Source organism: Nannospalax galili, unplaced genomic scaffold (genome assembly GCF_000622305.1).
Source record: "Nannospalax galili isolate Female #2095 unplaced genomic scaffold, S.galili_v1.0 scaffold263, whole genome shotgun sequence".
Classification (NCBI taxonomy): Eukaryota; Metazoa; Chordata; class Mammalia; order Rodentia; family Spalacidae; genus Nannospalax; species Nannospalax galili.
Window position 1 is genome coordinate 1,336,526 of NW_008350402.1, and position 10,607 is coordinate 1,347,132.

General features: G+C 44.6%; 1 protein-coding gene across 2 annotated transcripts in view; it reads left to right on the forward strand.

Moving 5' to 3' along the window:
• Positions 1-10,607, forward strand: part of Fbxo10 (F-box protein 10) — a 62,009-nt gene that overhangs the window by 8,010 nt on the left and 43,392 nt on the right. The window contains exon 2 of one of the 2 annotated variants that reach the window (XM_008847682.2): positions 1,875-1,949. The exons of the other annotated variant lie outside the window; for it this stretch is intronic. The gene's annotated coding sequence lies outside the window, so the exon portion shown is untranslated. The remainder of the gene's footprint in view (positions 1-1,874; positions 1,950-10,607) is intronic. 2 annotated transcript variants of the gene reach the window in all.

The following is a 10,607-nucleotide window of genomic DNA, read 5'->3' on the forward strand; positions in this document are numbered from 1 at the left end:
TACAGCTGAATAAAATTCCATTGTGTGTAGCTACCACATTTTCATTATTCATTCATCAGTTGATAGACATCTAAGGCTGTTTCCATTTCCTAGCTATTGTAACTACAGCATCGATGAACATGCATGGGTACATATATCTGTAGTAGGATATGGAGTCCTTTGGATATATGCCCAGAAGTGGTGTAGCTGGGTCATGTGGTAGATCTGTTTCTAGTTTTGTTGTTATTGTTGGTTTGTGACAGGGCCTCTTGTTAGGCCCAGAAGGCCTAGAACTCACTGTGTAGACCAGGCAGAGAGATCCGCCTGCCTCTGCCTCCCAAGAGCTGGAATTAAAGGTATGCACCACCATACCAGGTCGCTGTTTCTAATTTTTGAGGAACCTCCACACTGTTTCCATAGGGGCTCCACTAGTTTGCACTTTCACCAACAGAGAATGAAGGTTCCTCTCTACCCATATCCTTGCCAGCATTTATTATTTGTTTTCTTAATTTTAACTATTCTGATGAGGGTAAGATGAAATCTCAAAGTAGTTTGAATTTTCTTTTCCCTGATGGCTAAGGATGTTGAACACTTGAAAATATTTCTGAGCATTTGTAGTTCTTTTTTAAAAATTACAGCTACTTATTGTGTGTGTGTGTGTGTGTGTGTGTGTGTGTGTGTGTGTGTGACCACACAAATGCGGAGGTCAGAAAACAGTTTACAGGAGCGGGTTCTCCTTCCACATGTGGGTTCCTGAGATCATACTCAGGTCAGGTTGATGGCAAGTGCCATTACCTTTGAGCCTTTTCACAGGCCCATAGTCACTAGTTCAGTTCCATAGCCCAATTTTTAATTGAGTTGTTTGTTTTCTTAATGTTTAGTTGAGTTCTTTGTATATTCTAGACACTAATCCTCTATCAGATGTATAACTAGCAGATTTTTTTCCCCATTTGGTAGGCTGTCTCTTCAGTCAGTTAACACCTTCCTTTGCAGTACAGAAACTTTTAGTTTCACAAAGTTCCACTTATTGATTGTTGATGCTATTTCCTGCGCCACTAGGGTCCTACTCAGATCTTTACCTGAGCTTTATCTTGAATTGTACTCTCTCCTTTCTGTGATCTGTTTGGAATTTATTTTTGTGCAGGAAGACAGAGAAGGCCAAGTTTCCTCCCCAAAACTCAGGGAACATCTTAGAAGAGAGGGCAGAAAGATTGTAAGAACCACAGGTAGAGGAGGACCAGGTGAAACAGCCTTCTGGATGTGACTGAGCCACTGCACCCATGAACACCCAGCAGCTGTGGTTGCCTGCACAAGATCAAGCTAGTCAGTATTCCAGCATAGACTGAGGAGGGGCTCACAAGCCCCCACTAATAGTTGAGGAGCTATTGATAATGGATGGATGCTAGGGGAAAGAGAGTCAGGTTTTTTTAAGGCAGTGGTCCCTGGTAGGTCAGCCATGCTCTAATGGATAACCTTATACCCATGCACATACAGGCAGCACAAAATGGACTCAATGGGTTGTAAAAAAGTAACTTTTTGTTTTGAAAAAAAAGAGGACATGACGTTGGGGTGAGTAGAGGGTCGATCTGGGAGGAGTAGAAGTAAATATGATCAAAATACATTGTATGCATATGTGCAATTCTCAAAGAATTAATAAAATTTTATATTAAAAGAAAATTTCAAGCCAGCAAGATGGATCAGCAGGTAAAGGTGTTTGGCGACAAGCCTGATGATCTGAGTTCAATCCCCAGAACCCACATGGTGGAAGGAGACGACCAACCCCTGAAAGTTGTCTTCTGGCCCTGGCCTCCACACGTGCTGTAACAGGTCCGATGCCCCCCACCTCTGCCAATACAATAAAAGTAAAAGAGAAAATCTCCTTTTGTCTTTCTCAGTCCCTGTCTCTTGGATTTGCCTACATTGCTGAGTTCCTCAAGAGATCTCTCCTGAGTGTCTCCCTTCCTGTCAAGGTGTGTGGATCTTCCGTCTACTTTGGATCAAGTATCTCTCCCAGTTAATTCTTAAAGAGCTAAGGCTCTGTGAGTGACAGCCCAGCTGTACTAAATGGACTGGGAGCAGGGTTCTAAGAAAGGAAGGTATTGGGCCTGATGGCACAGACCTGTAGTCCCAGCTTCTTGAGAGATTGAGGGAAGAAGAGGATCACAAGTTTAAGGCTTACTGGGGCTACAGAGTTGAGTTCAAGTTCAGGTGAGGCAACTTAGTAGAGCTTTGTCTCAAGAAGAAGAGAACTGAGGATATAGCCCAGCATGTGCAAGACCCTGGGATTAATCCTCAGTACTGGGAAGCAGGGTAGACTAGAGATGCTGCTTACACCTATAATCCTAGCACTTAGGAGACAGAGTAGGAAAATCACGAGTTTGAGAAGACTTCTGGCAATGTAGCTCAGTGGTAGAATGCTTGTTTAATATGCACAAGGCCCTAGGTTCAATTCCCAATACCCTCCCCCAGCCCCACCCCCAAAAAGGAGCATGCCTGTGCAGAGTAACTGAGGACTTGGGGCTGCTGTGAACCCGGGCCTTTCATCTTGATTGGAAAGTCCTGACTTAAGAGCCTATCATTCTTTTTTTTTTTTCTTCTTTTTTCTTTCCTTTTCTAAAAAATTATTTTTTTTTATGTGTATGAGTATTTGCCCACACATATGTAAGTGCATCCATGTCATACTGAGGAAACCAGAAAAGGGTTTTCAGATACTCTGGAACTGGAGTTAGGGATGGTTCTTAGCTGCCATGGGGGTGCTGGGAGCTGAACCTGGGTCCTCTGCAAGAGCAACCAGTGCTCTCAAGCAGTGAGACATCTCTCCAGCTCCTTAAATGATTAATTTAGTTTAGTTATTTAGTTTTGAGCCAGGGTCTCTTTGTTGCCCCAGCTGGTCTGGAACTCTGTATTTAGACCAGGTTGGACTCAGTCTCACAGAGATCCACCAGCATCTGCCTCCTAACTGCTGGGATCAAAGGTGTGCATCACCATGCCTAGCTCCTATCATTCTTAATAGACCACATATGTCCTTAGGATAAACCCTCCTTTGTTTGTGCTTGAAATCAAAAGACTCCTATAATTTGATATTTGGAACTTGGGGACAGTCTTTACCTGGGTGAATTTCTGTTACTGCCAGTGCTAGTCTAATCATTCTGAATAACAGAACTTACTCTCTTTGCTATTTGGTGGTCAAGCACCACAAACCTGTTTGCCTCCATTCCAATAAAGAATTTCTGGGGCTGGAGAGATGATTCAGCATTTAAGAGCATATGCTGCTTTCAGAGGATCTTGGTTCTGTTCCCAGGACCCACATCAGGTGGCTCACAACCACCTATAACTCCAGCTCCAGGGGATCTGACATCCTCTTCTGGCCCTGTAGGCACCTATCCTCAGTGCACATGCCCACACACAATACATAATTAAATACACTCATACACATAAAAAATAAAAATAATATGATCTTGGCCAGGTGTGGTGGCACACGCCTTTACTCCCAGTACTTGGGAGGCAGAGGCAGGCAGATCTCCATAGTGAATCCAAGACAGGGCTACAGGGAGACCCTGTCTCGAAAAAACCAAAATAATAATAATAATAATAATAATAGTAATAAAATATTTTTTAAAAAGAAGAGTTCTTGGCAGCCAGGCGTGGTGGTGCACGCCCTTAGCCCCAGCAGAGGCAGGCAGATCTCTGTGAGTTCAAGGCCAGCCTGAACTCATAGTGAATTCTGATTCACTGATTGTAAGCGGAGGACATAGGCAGTGAACTCCACACTCTTACTTCCTCTGCACCTCAGACAGATGGTGGTGTTTCCTAAGAAGCCGTGAAAAGTGATTCAAAATGGAGTGAAGACAAGCGAAAGGGATTTGATTTAGGAAAAGGAAAAAATTAGGAGAGAGGGAATCCATCACCACTTATTGTATGTTTACTGTGTATCATGCTTGGTGACTGCTTCCCAGCCAGCCTCTCTCCTTTCATGTACCTAACAGCTCCCTAAGGTAGTATTAGCACCATTTTTACAGATGAGGAAGAACAGCCAGAGACAGCTGACTTCATTGAGTGGATAATGTCACCAGTAAAGCAGCAATCACTTGGTGTGGAATTGCCTCAAGTTGAGAGTGATAAAAGAGAAGTGGCTGGAGCAGTTAGTGGCTGGTTGGGAGGCAGGAGGTGATGGGAAAGGGACACTAATCAGATGATTCCCTGTGCAGAGTGGGCAGCTTGGGAGGAGACCAGGGGGAAGCATCCGTAATGTCTAGGTGGTTGGTGTCCACTTGCTAAGTAAGGGACTCTGGGTTTTCATAGATTTTGACTTGAAGTTCTCAGTGCTTAAGCCAGGTTTCCTAGTGGAATGCCATTTGTCAGTCCAACTCAGACATTTTGTAATACTCTAGTGCGTAATAATTGCAGGACCAACTTCATCCTTCTCATGGTCTATGAGTTTATGTGTACATCTGTGACAGCAAGGCAGGAGGTCCCATACCTTCACTAGCTTTGAATGCCAACATTCTAAGGGGCCTGGGAGGAAGTTACTACAGGGGCTTGGCCTTAGCTCAGGATGGGAACCCAGCTGGGTTTCTTGGAACTGTTCACTGACACCAGGAATGCAAGTAGCAGTGTCTCTTGTGTTGCTGTAAGTGCTTATTGAGCTGACGTGGGCACAGCACCTGAATATAGTAAGCGCTCAAAGTAAGTGCTCAAACGCCCTTCCCCACTCCTCCAGGTCACTTGTTAAGTTTGTAAGAATCAGGATTAAGGGCCACTTCTGAGGAGTCCCTGAGGCATGTTCCCTCCTAGTTGAACTTCAGTGAGCAAGTACTCTGCTGATAGAGGAGGGGAGAGGAACGGTCCTTAACACTTGAACTACTCAAGGCCCTGATTTGTGTCAGTGCACAGTGTTCTGAGTTATGGCATTCAATTTCAAAGCTGAAAATACTATCGAGACTTAAAAAATGATAGAAAGTCCAGCCAAGACATCTGTCATGCTCAGAGTTTCAGTCTCCTCTCATTCCAAAGTGTGTGGGTATGTGTAGGTACGGGGTGGTATAGAGAGGGCTCTTCGTGGTTCCTGTTTTAGTCTTTAGAACAGATTCAAATTAAAACCCACAAAAGTAGAGAAATTGATTCGAAGATTTTAAATCATTAACCCGTTGTAGTTACTTTGCTGGTACAGCTCGTTCTTATTTAACTGGTGCTTTGTATGCCTCAGTGTGGGTGGAAAGTCATGTTTTCCCCCTACTACGTTGCTACTGAAGAGGGTTCAAGCTGCCCTCGATCCCTAGACTCCTCCTGATTTTTGAAATTAAATCTAATTGTCCACCACTCTGTTACTAAGATGTCCCCCCTAAGTAGAAAGCAAATGGTTTTTGTTGTTTTGGCTTTTTGAGACAAAGTCGTGCTTTGGAGCCCAGGCTGGCCTCAAATCTGGATCCTCCTGTTCTCTGCCTCCCACATGCTGGGATTACAGGTGTATACTACCACGAGCTATTTTCTTCAGGATCTGATCACAAAACATGAAAGAGTTCAGTAACCTGCCTGCACTCAAGGTTAGCTAGCCAGTGTGGGAGAGGCAGAGCCCAATCTATAATGTGAAGCTCAGGGCCCTCTTGTAAGGAGTCATTTCTCCCTGATGTGTGATACAACCTTTTATGCAGGGACTCAGGGCAGCTCCCTAAATTAACTAGCAGCTCTATACTCTGATGGTGTGAACCATCAGGCCTTTTGCTCTGACCCCCTTCCAACTCCTGGAACTGCATGTCTAAGAACTGTCAAAGCTTGTCTGGAGGCCTAGGCCTCCCTCAGGGCTTTTGCTGACATCGTCTTCCTGTGTTCCCTTCCTTCCTCCATTCTCCAGGTGGCTGAGTCCCACTCACACCTCAGATACTCACTCACCCATGCCGCTTGCTTGCCTCACAGTGATTAAAACAGTCTTTGAGATTAGGCTCAGCTTCGGTGTCTCTGCTCCTCTCCTCTCTAGATGACTTAGGGCAAGTCCCTTGTCATTAAAGTTCTCTGCAGCGGAGTTCCTTCATCCATCTGTAAAAGGAAGGCAATACTACTTTAAATCAGTGCTTCTCAGACTTGGAGTCCACACAGGTTCCCAGTGATCTTGTTAAAATGTCATATCTGGGGCTGGAGAAATGGCTTAGCAGTTAAGAGCACTTGCTGCTCTTGCAGAGAACCCAGGTTTGAATCTCAGCACCCACATGGCAGCTAATAGCCATCTGTAACTCCAGTTCAGGGAATCTGACACCGTCTTCTGGCTTCCAAGAGCACTGCACAGCACAGGTGCACTTGCATATACACAGGCATAACACCCATACATATAAAACAAAAAGTCTTAAAATAATAAATAAAATGCTACATCTGACCCAGTAGGTAGCAGTGGTGCCCAAGATTGTTTCTAACAAACCTCTAGATCATGGGAAGAGATATGGGAAGAATAAGAGGAAAAGATACATGAAAAGGTTCCTTGTGGGAATGACTTCTGAGAATGCCTCTTTTACAATACGGATATGTTTCCTTTATAAAATAAAGAAGGGAGAGCATAGCTCCCAGAGAATCCGAAGGAACAGGTTCTCAGCTGATCCACTCTTGGCCTTAAACTATCTACTAAGAATCATACTTAGCCAGGCATGGCAGCACATACCTTTAATATCCGCACTTGGGAGGTGGAGGCAGGTGGATCTCTATGAGTTTGGGGCTGGCCCAGTCTATGTACCAAGTTCTAGGCCAGCCGGGGGCTACATAATGAGACCCTGTTTCAATAATAATATATTTTTTAAAGAGTCATGGCTGGGCATGGTGGCACACACCTTTAATCCCAGCATTTGGAAGGCAGAGGCAGGTGGATAGAGACCAGCCTGGTCTACATAGTGAGTTTCAGGCCAGTGGAGGCTACAGGGAAACCCTGTCTCAAACAAAAACAAAGAGTCAGCTGTCTTAATTTAAACATCGTCATAATGTGGCATCAAATAATAAGCACCACAATTACTTTTTTTTTTGGAGACAGGGTGTTAGTTAGATATATCCTAGATTGGCCTAGAACCCTTGATCCTCCTCAGCTTTCTCCCTCTGGGATTACAAGAATATCCCAGCAGTTTTTCATTCTTCTTAAAAAACACTATTTTTAGTTTATGTGTATGAGTGTATTGCCTGCATGTGTGTAAGTGCACCCAGTGTCCACGGAGGTCAGAAGAGGGCATCAGATCCTCTAGAACTGGAGTTACAGACAGTTGTTGTCCACCATGTGGGTGCTGGGAATCGAACCCAGGTCCTCTGCAAAACCAGCCAGTGCTCCTAACTGCTGAGCCATTTCCCCAGCCCCAGTGTTTTATTCTTAAACAAGAGTTTTCTTCCTATGTCACTAAGTGCTTTCCTGCTTATACTTTGTTTCATTTTGGTTTTGTTATTGTTGGGTTGTTTGGGGGGGGGTATTGTTTTTTGGTAAATGTATCTTTGTCTCTTGCCAGATGTGAATCCAGGACTTGGAACTGATTCCCCACTAAATCATGATGCTTACTTACTTTACGGTCTTAGAGTGTTGAATACATACTTGGTTGTATTTTCTTGTTCCACAGGGATCTGTGTGGTGGCAGGACGTCTGTGATGATGATTTGAAGTCTCATGGGTGACAGTGTGCCCAATAATGAGCAGGGCGATAATTTATTCATTCAATGTTGAGCACCACCATGGGCCCAGAATAGATCTGGGTAGTACAAAGTTCCTGTCTTTACAGAGCTTACTTTTTTTTTTTAATATTCTTTTTATTATTTTTACTTTATGTGTATGAGTGTATTGCCTGCATGTAGGTAAGTGCACCTGTGTTGTGCAGTGCCCATGGAGGACAGAAGAGGCCATCAGATCCCCTAGAACTAGAGTTACAGACAGTTGTTAGCTACCATGTGGGTGCTGGGATTTGAACCCAAGTCTTCTGCAAGAACAACCAGTGTTCTTAGCTGCTGAGCCATCTCTGTAGCCCTGGGAGCTTACATTTTACACAAGAGCAACAGACCAAAAAAAGGAAGAGGAGGAATCTTATGAGCTGCTTGGGGGCTGAGAATGTGATTAACTCTCTTTCCTCATAGTGTGTGTTCAGACATGTCAGCTGGCCACTGTGGGTCTGCACACACTGTCTTACTGTTCACATTGTTTGTCCAAACAGTATAGCTCCATATTTCCTTATCTTCCCTTCACTTACCTCACAAATCCATTCACACAAAAGCATTCATGAGCTGTGTTACACTCTACAGCAAACCACTTAAAAAGTCTTTCCAAAATCTCCATTTGAGCACTGTCAATACAAGGGTTCCCCTGTTGACATCTTTCACAACACAGCTTCCAGCCACTGAATCTCTTTTTCATTATTATTTATTTTATTGAGAGAAAGAGAATGAATATGCTCACGTGCCATGAGACGTGTGGAAGTCAGAGTACAACTTTCAGGAGTCAGTTCTCTCCTTCTGGGATCAAACTCAGGTCTTCAGACTTGGTAGCAAGTGACCTTACCTGCTGAACCATCTCGTCAGCCCCAGTCGCAGAATCTCTAGGAATATGTCCATTTTTGGCCCCAGCTTGCCCACCTAGGTTGATGCTCATCAAAGTCAACAGCCCAGAGAACTCACATTTCTCGGAGGCAGTGGAACATGGGCAGCAAAATCAAGTAAAGCAGAGCTTCCATGCTAGTACTTTCCATGGGGAGAGTTCTGCCCATGTTCTCCTCTACAAGTCCTGTCCTACTTCATGTCGTGTTGGACCAGCTGAGCACTTGGTTGCCACAGCTTTGCTCTATCTTCACTGTGGCTGGGGATCTTATCGCATGCCCTAAGTAAAAATGTCACTTCCCTAGAAATCTCTCTAAAGCAGCTTGCAACATGGGTTCATACACACGCATTCCTTCGCCTGTTTCATTCCTCTGTAACATTTGTTAATTTATGTTAACATTTGCCTAATTTACTGTCTCTGAAGACAGGGACAGTGTTGGTTTGAATGAGAAATGTCCCCTATAGCTCATATATTTGAACACTTGGTCCCCAGTTAGTGGTGCTGTTTGAGGAGGTTATGGAACAGTTGGGAGGAAGTACATCGTGGGGGTGGGCTCTGAGCTTATAGCCTCACCCCAGTTCCAGTTCATTCTCTGCTTTCTGTGTGGTTGAAGATGTGCTCTCTCAGCTTCCTGCTCCAGCCACCTGCTGCCATGCCTCCCTCGCCATGATGGACTCTCCTACTGGAGCTGTAAGCCCAAATAAACTCTTTCTCCATGAGTCACTTTTAAAAAAAAGATTTATTTAATTTTATGTGTATGAGTGTTTTGCCTGCATGTATGTTTGTATACTGCGTATACAGTACCTGTGGAGGCCAGAAGAGGGCATCAGATCCCCTTGGAACCAGAGTTATAGATGGTTTTGAGCCACCATGTGGGTGTTGAGAACTGAACTCAGGTCCTCTGCAAGAGCAGCCAGTGCTTTTAGCCAGCCCTCATAAGTCACTCACTTTTGGTCATGTTGTTTTATCACAGAAATAGAAAGTAGCTAATACAGGGACTTTGTCTCATTTACTGCTTTTCAGTACTTAGATTAGTGCCTGGTGTGTTCGCTCCCCCCCGCCCCGTGTGTGTGTATGTGTGTATGTATTTGATCACATATAGTAAGTGATCAAATATTTCTTGAATAAATCACATTTTTCTTTAGAAATTGTCAAAATCTGTGTACTGTGCAGGAAAGCCATCATTAGCCTTAGTTCGGGGTAAGAAAGTAGGCTCAGCAAAGTTCAAGGACCCTTCTCAAGCCCCAGGACTGGGAATCGGGAAATTGTACCTACTGAGAGCAAAGTCTTGTGGGGGCTCATCTCCCAAGAGAGGGTCTTTACCTCTCTCACTGAGGCTGAGGATCCCAAGTGGCCTGGAGGTATGTGGCTCTCTCCATGGATGGGTGTGAGGACCACACAGAAACTCTGCTCACTCTCTTGGGGACATATTAAAAATGGAGAGTTTGGGGGGGCCTCAAGACCCACTTTCCCACACATTGTTTTTTCTATTTCTTTACAGATGTCACACTGCAGGGTTATAGGCTCTGGGGAAACTTGTTACTCTTTAATTCCATGCTCAGAGGCCCCAAATGGCAAGAAAGGGAAGGCAAAACTTGAACACTTTTTTTAAAAGTGTTACCTAGATATAAAAATCCCTGTTGCTGCATGGATCTCTGTGGAGTAATGTGGCAATCATGATGGTAAATAAGGCCAGACAGAACAAGAGGGAACACAACACTGGAATAAAAGGAAGCCCTCACCTGAGCTCTGAGAGGATCCTAAGGAGGGATCAGTGGCCTCGTTTTATATTCAGACCCTGGAGTTGGGGACACAGGCAAATTTGAAGGAAGGATGGAAGCTAGCCTGCCTGCTCGGAGAGGCCAGGTGCTGGACTACCCGCTCCTGCTGCAGGTGTGCTTCTTGAAACCCCAAAATCTAAATCTAAAATAAAAAAATCTAGGGCCAGGTGAGGTGGTGCACGCCTTTAATCCCAGCACTCGGGAGGCAGAGGCTGGTGGATCTCTGTGAGTTCAAGGCCAGCCTGGTCTACATAGTGAGTTCCAGGACAGCTGGGGCTACAGAGAGACCCCGTTTCAAAAAGACCA